Source organism: Drosophila sechellia, chromosome X (assembly GCF_004382195.2).
Source record: "Drosophila sechellia strain sech25 chromosome X, ASM438219v1, whole genome shotgun sequence".
NCBI classification, from domain to species: domain Eukaryota; kingdom Metazoa; phylum Arthropoda; class Insecta; order Diptera; family Drosophilidae; genus Drosophila; species Drosophila sechellia.
This window is the reverse complement of record NC_045954.1, coordinates 13,892,698-13,899,115: the sequence shown is the minus strand read 5'-3', so window position 1 is coordinate 13,899,115 and position 6,418 is coordinate 13,892,698. Positions and strand designations below refer to the sequence as shown.

Below are 6,418 nucleotides of genomic sequence, written 5' to 3'. Positions count from 1 at the left end.
CAACCGGGTTGGCCAAATGGTTAGAATATACCATATTTAAATTGCGACGAACTGAGGGACAGAGCCGAATCGAAATGAACTGAGATGGGAATCTTTTGTATTTGGGCTCAATTGAAGTCATTCAGCAGGACAAGCGACGGCGAAATGGCGTTCACATGTACGAAAATAAGTATACGACCGGAGGGCCAACTTCCCTTGTGGTCGCAAAACAAAGATTCCCCCTTCGAAATTCGTAAGATTTTTTTTTTTTTTTTTTTTTGTGTGGGTCGAATAAATTCAAGACTTTTGGGGAAATAAATCCTTAAAAAATAAGACGAAAGGGTTTTCTATTTAAAAGAGAATTGTTTCCATAACCCTTCTACATTTTCTTTGTGAATCCTTTCCTTCAGAAATTAAATAAACATTCTGGCAAAGGTAATGAATACACAAGAACATGTCCGCCATTAAATCGATTTGAGTTGGCGACACCGGAATAAACGTATCTGCATCTTTATCGGTATCTGTATCCGTATCCGTATCCGTCGCTGTGACTGCATTATTTTCCGCTGCTCCAGCGAAAAGCGAAAGTGTTCCACAGAGTAAGCAGCTAAAACCGCAGACAACTGCAATATATATTTTGTTATTTCCCCCGACTCGCACAAGTTACCCATATTTATATGGGATATATGTTCATACATACATATATATAAATATATTTAAACATTGTACATGTACGTATATACGTGTATGTGCGGTGTCTTTGGCTGCATCAGCTTTCTACCTACATTTTATTTGATTTCATTATGTTAAAAAGTTGTTCAAGAGTGAATCATGCGGCGAAAAGGGGGGCGTGCCACCGACGGGCGATGGTGGGCGGCGGCGGGAGGCGGTGGTTGGTGGGAGTGGCAATGGCAAGGTTGCTGGCAAAAGTCCTTGTTCTTCATTCTCCGGCACTGGTTCTTGTTGTTGTTGCCTCGCAGGAATAGCAGACAGCGAGCAGACAAACCCAAGGACGTTGGCTTACGGGGTGGGATGTCGAAAGTGGGTGGTGGGCGGCGGGTACCTAAGCGAACAAATGAGACATCCACACACACACACACACACATAAAGAGAGAGAGTCACAGGAAGCTGCTGCAGTCGACAGCATTTTATTATCCTTATTTAAGTTTGAAACTTATTGCAAAGTGGGAAACTGGGAAACTCTATCTGTCTGTCTCGCTCTCGCTCACTCCCCTCATCTGCCCTCTCGCTCACACTCCCGCTCGCTGGCACTAAAAATATGGAAAACTTTTCAGACAACGCCAGACAAGCCAACAACAATAATAACAGCAACAGCGGCTGCAGCAGCAGGAAAAAGAAGAAGAAAAGTTGGGTGGCGGAAGTGGGTGGTAGGAGAGGTGGGCGTGGCGGGGATTTGTGGGGCGACAAGAGAAAGGCTTAAGTGCAAGCAGGAGAATGGCCAAGGACGTTGCTCAAGTTGCTCGCGAAAACAGCTGCGACGTCGCTGCGGATCATTGGCTAAAAACTGGGTGACAAATACAGTAAACTCCATAATAAATCGAAATTTACAATAATTACCATATCCAGTAAACTTTTTTTAGCCTTTAAAAACGACAAAACATGGGTTTTACATATTTTATTGCAGCGCTTTCAAGTGAATTCGTTCTGTATGCATATTGTACAAATCCAGTTAACATATTGTTGTAGCATAATTTAGTTGAAAATATTAGGTAATTTGAAGCCTTTATCACCGAACAGTGAACCACTGTGCGATGCCTGGCAGTGCGCTGGCATTCAAATAAAAAAGAGTTATATACACACTCAGACTCCAGACCGAGTGCATGCTTTATACTATGTACCCCCTGCAAATGCACATAGGTATCTATGTGCTTTGCCATTGAGATCTGAGAAGGAGGAATGCATTGTGGCCGCCGCATTTGGGGCAAATAGTTTTTGCTCCAGTTTGAACTTTAAGACAAAGTTTTCCCACCCACACAGACAACGGGCTGGATGAAAGATGAAAGGGGTGGTTGGCGAGGGCGAAGGGGTATTGTGGATTTTCCGCAACTTTAACCGAAGGTCGTTGAGCTGGTTAAAAGGGGCAAGTTCAGCCAGCGAGATCTATATTCGTATATATGTATGTATGTAAAGTTTATATAAACATCTTGCGGCACATTCAAGGTTGCTTAAAGCGCACTGACAGCACTTCCTACTTTTCAATCGAACTGAGGAGTCCGATAAACCAGAAATAAAGCATCGATATGACCGCAGTTGAGTTTCCTGCCCGACTCATAACTTTGCGACAATTTAACAAGACTTCCAAAGCCGCAAAGGCCTCGACTCCTAAGTGGTCAGTGTGGCAATGCAATAGTGCACTGCAACAATATAAGTGCAACAAACGAAATGACTCAATGCTCATGCTTCCTATGTTTATATATGTTTTACCAATTTTATTGATATTTAACAGATACATATATTTATTTCCATATATTTTTCTTTCTTTAAATTCCTAAATTATATATTTTACTTTTGTTATTCATTCGTAATCTTATATTTCTTCAGGTTTAAACGAGGCTTATTGCCTGGGCCTGCAGAATTGTGACATTTTGCGGCAGGTTAGTGTGGCTCAGCAGTTCTGCAATTCTTGAATCGCCGTCACCTTTATCTGAGGAGTGGCAAACCGCACAGCAATTGCCGCTGCAGCAACAGCATAAGCAACGCAACAGCAGCAGCAGCAGCAGCAACATCAGCAGCAACTGCAGCAGATAAAATTGCTGAAGGAGCAGCAGTAGTCAAAGCAGCAGCAGTGAAAGAAACGGTCTGGAAACCTGCGAAATAACCAGGACAAGAAGTACAGTGATCACTCGATAGGGAACGCTTTAAGCTCATCATTTGATTTGAATGTTATTTGAATGCTGCTCCTAGAAAATAATCAATTATTATAGAAAGAAAATATAGATCACATTTCATTACCTCGTACAATTTCGTATAATTATCACCAAAATTGAATATATCCCTTTCCTGTAGATATTTCTTTTATCGAGAGCTCACTGTAATTACAACAGCAGCAACAGTTGAGTGAAGTACCTTGACATTGCGTGTGGAAATTGTTGTTGTTTATATGGCTGTTGTTGTTGCAGGTAATTGGTGTGCGGTGCCCAAAGAAGAAGAAGAAGCAAAAGAAGAGTGTAGGAAGACGCTCCAACAGATGATGTCGTGTGCAAGAGGAAGCGAGAGGGCGACGGATGGGTGAGCGAGAGGGGAGACGCAACAAACGCGTTAGCAATGCAATTTATGTGCGTTTAGACGCATATTTTGCCAATTAAATATTGAGATAAAGCATGCAGCCTATAAGAAAAACACACGCACACAGCAGTGCACTGCAAACAATTTTAGGAGCTAGCAAATATATTTAAGGATTTAATACATTATTACAAAAAGAAGAAGAAGAAACAACCTTGTATCTTATCTGTTAGCATGTATGTTGAATACATATCTTCCTTAGAATTTAGCGCATGCTCTGCGTTTCTCTCAGTGCATTTAAGCTCATCTGTGTACTTGAGAGTTTAAAGCCAACTGATAAATGCCGCTGATAGCGTCGCTGACGTTGGCAATTTGGCTGAAATTTATTTGGAGCCCGCAGATCGCCTCGTTTGTTGTTTTCCCAGCTCGTTGTTTGTGTCCCACTGCAGTTGTTATGTGCAGTTGTTTTAGCTGTTTTTGTTGTCTTGGTTGCTGCAGTTGTTGTAGCGGATTCTGACCGCTGTTGCTGTTGCGCAACGCACTTTGTGTGTTTGCAAATTGACATCTTTCAATTAAAGCGAGCTGCGGAATTGAGCAGAGTGGGGATTTTTTTGTGTTGCTTATTTTTTGCATTTATTTTTGCTTTTCGGTCAAGCACGCACATCGATGTCCGCATTGGAATTGCAGTTGCAGCAGTTGATGTTGCTGATGCTGCTGCGTTGTCATCGTCTCCATTGTTAGAATTCTCAACATTTTTATCTGCCTGTCAAGTGGCGTAAAATGGAAATCGTTGTGTGCATACACTAAGCTTAATAAAATGCCAATGAGAATCATTAAGCAATTAATCGCAGATTTATTGGGCAATCAATTATTGTTACCAAGAAATTATATTATTTTGCTCAATATAAAGTAACATCTTAATGGGTGATACATTCTAGAATTTTTAAAGAACACTTATATTTATTTTATATATATATATATATATATATATATATATATATATTTATTTTTTAAATTCTTCAAAGCTTTTTTAGTATATTTTTCGTCAAAGAATCAAACAATCTCTTTGGTTTTACTATTAGTTTTTTATTTGTCAACTTTTTCAGAGCTTTGGGCAAGCGATCGCCGGCAACATGTTGCGGCAACATTTTAGCGGTCGCTCGAAAAGTGAAAACAAATCTTTTCATTGGCTATGACAAAAAATGTTGCGATATTCAAATCTTTGACACAACTTTGCCGTCAGAGTGGAAGTCGCCGTTGAAGTTGAAGTTGCGGCTAAAGACGTTGAAATGTTGCACATTTTGATGTTTGATGTTTGATATGCGCATTTGGGCAACAACACGTCAGGCTGACCAAATGCATAAAGCACACACACGGCTTTTCCTAACGGCCAATTGTGGTTTTCCACCGCAGGTTCAAAGAAAAACGTCGAGTTCATAAATGGACACAGCAATTTTACGGCATATGCAAACTAGCCGCGACTTTGACAACTCTCAAAGTGGAAATTCATAAAAAAAAAATAATAGTGCAAATTACGTAATTAACTGAATGAGATATCAAATTATAATAGGCCTTCAATTTATCATAGAATATATATATACATATATATATCAATTTATTCTATTGAAACATAATAATATGTCACTTAAGTTAAAAACATTTAATGTTAAATGAATCATAGTCATTAAGATATTCCTTCCTAACACAATTCTAAAAGTTTGCTTAAATAACGTGTAAGATTAATATTTCAATCTCAGAATCATTATAGATTATATATTTTACCATTAATTAGTAAAAATATTAAAAAGCTAGTGAAATTTTATGGCCAAATGTAGTAACTAAATTTTTGTCTTGTAAAATACACATTTTGTTATATTCCAAAAATGATTCCAGGCAAACTAGTTTCGATTCGCAATCCCAAGACTTTTTTCCACCTGTCCGTCAAAGTGCCTCTTGTTCATTCCGCCTTGTATCATTCGGTTATTAAGAATTTTTCATAATTAGAATGTAATCGCAGTCAGTTAAAAGACTCCGGCTCTCCAACTCCAAATCCAATTAAATGCATGAAAACGAGCAAAAACCAAAAGGGGCAAAATATGAAAATTAGCCGGCCAACAATGACGACTTGCGTATAATCCGCGGCGGCGGCGAAAAAGAAAATATTATGCAAAACTTGGTCTTCGCCAAGAGCAACTTCTATTTATCATAATTGAGCTGGTGGCAATTAAAATGGTAGGGGTTACCTCAACTTCCAAAGGGGCTGCATATCCACAGAACCGACGACCCATCCACTTGCACTTAATCCAAATCGAAAGCGTTCCATACGGCCATATTGAAACTAATTTTAATGGATTCGTTGCCGCGATGTTCTTGTTTTTTGTTGTTTTATTTATTTTTTTTGCGGGCCAGAGTAAATAATTCAATTTAATTTCCTTTCCCTCGTGAAATTAAATTAAAAATACATTTTGGGCGATCCGGGCGAGCAAATGAATTAAGCCATCATTCGGTCGTCGTTTTCAGTCGTCACGCAGAAGTTGCAACAACAGCAGAAGCAGAAGCGGCAGCGGCAGCAGAAATGGCCAAAAACGTGTTGAAAGCAATGTGTGGCACGGAAAGAAGAGGAGCCCCCTCAACCCCCTTAGCCCACACAACACACACACACACTCATGCACAGATACACACTCACACTCATTGGCGTGTCAGTTTCACGTGCAGTGGCAAAAGGTAATTCATCTTGTTCTCATAGCCATATCCCATATCCCATATACCATATACCATATTTCCCTTAACCCTGCCCATTTGGGGATGTTCAATTTGGCTCATTCAGCTTGCCTCTGGTTAATTAAATAGCCGGGCGAGGCATTTTAATGCCTCTGATATTCCCCACAATTATACGCAAAAGGGTACAAATAATGAACATCACTTTAGTAAATGCTATGCTTATTATAAGAAAGGATTTTTCAGCAACATTTGGATGTCTAGATTAAAATATCTCAGCGGTAGATGGTATTTAATTGTATTTATTTTCGTGCGGTAAACAACACTGGAATGCACTTAAATACACCATTTCCGAGGTGAGGCTACCATCATTATAATAAAAAATATGCTTACAAACGCAGCCGGTAGGATTCGAACCTACGCTCCCAGAGGGAATCTGATTTCTAGTCAGACGCCTTAACCACTCGGCCACGACTGC

General features: G+C 39.7%; 1 non-coding gene across 1 annotated transcript; it reads right to left on the bottom strand.

Annotated features, from left to right (window-relative positions):
- Positions 1-6,336: 6,336 nt before the first annotated feature.
- Trnas-aga lies at positions 6,337-6,418 on the bottom strand. Its single transcript has one exon. It is a non-coding gene; the product is annotated as a tRNA-Ser (tRNA).